This window comes from Musa acuminata, chromosome BXJ1-2 (assembly GCF_036884655.1).
Source record: "Musa acuminata AAA Group cultivar baxijiao chromosome BXJ1-2, Cavendish_Baxijiao_AAA, whole genome shotgun sequence".
Taxonomy (NCBI): Eukaryota; Viridiplantae; Streptophyta; class Magnoliopsida; order Zingiberales; family Musaceae; genus Musa; species Musa acuminata.
Window position 1 is genome coordinate 20,293,174 of NC_088328.1, and position 4,704 is coordinate 20,297,877.

Below are 4,704 nucleotides of genomic sequence, written 5' to 3' on the forward strand. Positions count from 1 at the left end.
CCCTTGACAACTACCGATAGTGCTGCTTGAAAGGTGTTTGACCGACTGTCTCAGGCACCTCTGGGCAAAAAGTCTTCGCATATCTTTGGTCGCTCATCATCGATCATCCTAGGGTCCGTTCACACCCGACACTAATCACCCAGAGCTCCTCCTGCCACGGTTTCTAGTAGAAGAAGCCTCTTGGTAGGGGTACGAAGTCAGAAGGGGTACTTGCAGATAGTTCATGGTAGTTCCTACAGTCCACCAATCACAGTTCAGGGTTACGGAACCACTGCAACTAGTCCACCGTATACTCGAGAGCAAATGCGGCTGATGTCACGTATTACTGAGCTTCTTACTTGTCATCATCGAAGACAAGGACGAAATAGAAATGGACATCGATATCTTAGTGCTATATAGCGAGCTCACACTCAGGAATGCTTTAAGCGAAATCCACCCAAGTCGCTTGCTCCGCCATTATTGTGCTAGTGGCTTGTTTGACAGTATTTACTTTGTAGGAGGAAGCATCGGGGTCACGGCGGATGATGATAAGATGCGCGTAAGTGATCCAAGTGCCATTGAAAATAACAGGATGGGGAATGAAGTCTTCCCATGCTTGACTGGAGGTTCATGCCTCTGGGTAATAGGTAGGAGGTCGTAATCAATCCATTGATGCTTCGAAGTCGACCGATGCGGGAATCATAGTGTCATTGTATACATCATTTTCTTTCTCCTCATACCATGATTGGGTGGTCGATCGAGGTGCTCGAGGAGATCAGAGCTAGATGCGCACGTGAGCCTAGGAACAATCGTCGGCTACTATTGCTTCCTGGTATTATAAATAATATTATTATAAATAATAAATTATGATAAAATTATCATAAATTTTTAATATTTTAATATATATATATATATTAATATAATTTTAAATTATAAAATTATGATAATATGTTATCATGATTCTATCAATAATGAGAATCATGATATTCTACGTTATGAAATAATTTAAATAAATAATTTATATTTATTATTAACTAATAAAATCATATAATTATCATATTTTATAATTTCTTTAATGTAGATAAATTTATATCCACTATCAAAAAAAATTTAAGATAGTTATTTCTTTCCTAATATCAAAGCTTTATGCTCTAGTAAGTCTTTATTTATTGTAAGTTACTTTATATGTTTTCTTTTTCATTTTTTGACATGACCGATAATTGAAAATACTATTGTCTCCACTAACATTATAGCTCAAGTTTCTCTCAAACTTACGCTCATAAACTATACGTAAACTCAATTTTATTCTCTTTTAATCGATTATAAACTTATAGGTTATGTATATGACACCATCACTTATCCTTCGTAAAAAAATTAAAGAGAATAATCTTAAAGTTATCAATCCTAAATACATTCTCCGGATCCGTCAAGATTATCTTCTTAAAAGTGATATCATTGTCTCTCTCTCCCAAATCATTCCCTACATAAAGTGTGGTTCAAGTTTACAACAATGTTTGGAAACCAATCTCGTGATCATCTGATGTAACTTTGAGAAACTCCTTTCAAGTTTTGTAAGAGACATAAAATCTATTTCTAACTACATATAGGCTATGTCTGATGCACGAAGAGATTATTTTTTTATATATTAAATAATCTTGGTTCATATTATAAAAAGATCTCAACTACGATTTATGGTTGTGATACTTCTATATTTTTTAAGAAAAACTTCATGATAAGCTTTCTAACTATGAGGGTTATCTTAAAAACGAAATCACCACATTTTGATATTATTTTTATCACCACTAATTTTGTTAACAAAGTTAATTCTAGTAATAAAGGTAAATTCCACAATTAGTAAGGTAATCGCTCAAATAATAATTCTAGAGGCATGCAACAGTAACAAAAGTGTTAATAAATTTGGGTAATAATTCAATAATAAAGTCACATGTCAAATATATAACATGCAAGGTCATGTTGCTAAAAAAGTTTATTATTTTATCGATGTTTCAATCATCAATCTTGATTTGTTATTTTCCTTATTATCATTGTGTGCTCACTTTGCTTCTCAATCCTTTCGACCTTTATTAAACTAGATTAGTGATTTTAGGTCTTCTCTGATAGAACCCTAGAGGAATTCTATATAGATTGATCTATGAGGAAGATCACTCCTTGGAACACTAAGTTCCACCCTCCTAGAAGTCGGTCAAATGACTACAATTGTAGATAGATCTTATTCTCAAAGAGATGGAGGCTACATGCTTATATAGCACTCCAAACCTTAGCCATAGGGGCTGCTTCCTAAGTGAGTTATCCCTTTTGCCCTTAACCCTAACCAACCAACCCTATAAAAGGGGGCGACAGCTAGGAAGCCCAAAGGCCCAAATATAAACCGTAGCCACTCTTCTTTATAGGATAGAGGCGGCTAGGTGAGGTTTATTACAATCTCACAAGGTTTTATTAGCTACTTCTTGGTTGAGTAGGACCCAACACTACTAGGGTCCTATTAAGCCCAAGTCTTTAGCTCCTCATGTGATTCTCATGTGGCGTGGTAAATGATAGAAGATAAGATTTCCCCAACTATATGGGAAATTCTCTCTCCTAATCTGTATAAATAGGAGAGGGACATGTTAATGTATTCAAGCTAAAGCTTCTTATCTTCGATAAAGCTTCTTTAATAAAGCTTCTTCAATAATTGTTCTTATCTTCTATTATTTCTATCATGGTATCAGAGTCACTTGCCTAGAGCAAGCTCTCTTCTCACTATCGACTCATCTATTGCTTCTCCACCTTCGGCGGCAAAAGAAAAAGCTTTCTACTACTGCTTTTTCGTCGTCAGGCCATCAGTACGATAAATCTTTCCTCCTCGGCGAACGGCAACTGTCTTCTCCATTGCCACTCTGCACCAACGTCTGTTCCCTTCCGCTATGGCATCTCTAGTGCTATGCTCACCAGCACTACCCCACCTTTCCTCCTTTGCTGTAGCCTTCTTCTCTATTGTAGCATCGTTGCAGCTTTCTCTATTGCAACTTCCTCCTCTGTTGTACCTCTGTTGTAGCTTCCTCCTCTACTATAGCATCGCTGCAACTTCCTCCTCTACTGCAATTTCTTCCTCTACTGCAGCTTATTCCTCTGCTATAACATTGCTATAGCTTTTTCTATTGCTGCAGCTTTCTCCTCTACTGCAATCGTCGTCGTTGCAGTCGCAACAACAGCAACAACAACAACAACAACAGCAGCGATATGCTTTTGCCCTACTCACGAAACCTCTGGCTCGTAAACCATTCTTTGCATCGATCAAAGATTGGTATCCTTGACAGGAGCACCATCTTGTGGGGGCATGATAGAAGATAAGATTTCCCCAACTATATGAGGAAATCTCTCTACTCTATTGAGAGAAATCCTCTATTCTGTTGAGGAAAATCCTCTCTCCTAATCTGTATAAATAGGAGAGGGACATATTAATGTATTCAAGCTAAAGCTTCTTATCTTCAATAAAGCTTCTTCAATAATTGTTCTTATCTTCTATTATTTCCATCAGTAAATTATTTCAATGCACTAGTACTTCAGTAGAGGGACGTCGGCGACGCATCACGATTCTGCGGTCGAGGATGGCTTGTGATTGGGCTTCAATATCTCCATCATCAGTGGTGTTGGATAGTTGGATCTGAGGTGACTCGTGTTCTCCCAACTTGGGCTTCAAACATGGCACGTGGAAAACATGGTGAATTTTGGCATCCTCAGACAATTTAAGTATGTATGCCATGGCTCCAATACGCCCTATGATTTGATAGGGCCCATAAAAACATGGGGGTAGCTTCATGGAGGCTCGTGTGTTGATGGAGAGTTGCTTGTATGACTCTAGGCGAAGATAAACCCAATCTCCTACTGAAAATTCTCTTTTACTTCGTCGTGTGTCGGCTTGCCGCTTCATTCTACATTGAGTGGTAGAGAAATTATCCTTTAGCAGTTATAAGAGTTTGTCCCTGTCAATCAATTCTTGGTCGACCTGATCTACCTTGGCCGAGCCAATTACATATTTGGCCGAGCCAATTACATATTTTGGAATTACAAGGGCTAACCGACCATACAGTGCTTCACAAGGGGCACATTTTGTATATGAATGATATGTAGTATTATACCACCATTCGGCCCAGGGAAGCCATTTCGCCCACTCCTTTGGCTGGTTACTAGCGAAACACCGAAGGTATGTCTCTAAACACCTATTTACCATCTTCGTTTAGCTGTCAGTTTGTGGATGATATGCTGTGCTCATCTTGAGTTTGGTGCCCTATAATTGAAATAACTCGATCCAAAATTTACTAGTGAAGATCTTGTCACGATCACTTACAATGGACCTTGGCATCCTATGTAGTTTAACAATATTTTCTATGAAAATCTGGGTAATACTAGCAACAGTGTAGGGATTTCGTACAACACAAAAATGAGCATATTTCGTAAGTCGATCAACCACCATGAGAATTGTGCTTTTACCTTTGGAAGGTGGCAGTCATTCGTTGAAGTCCATGGAGATGTAAGTCCACACTAAGTCCGGTATCGGTAGTGGTTGTAGCTTCCCTAAACTTGCCACTGTTTTACCCTTGTGCTGTTGACATACATCACATTGTGCCATATATTCAGAAATATTTTTTTTCATCCCTCTCTAATAAAAATTTTGCTTCACTCTTTTATAGGTTCTTAGAAATTCGAAGTGCCCTGCTGAAGGTG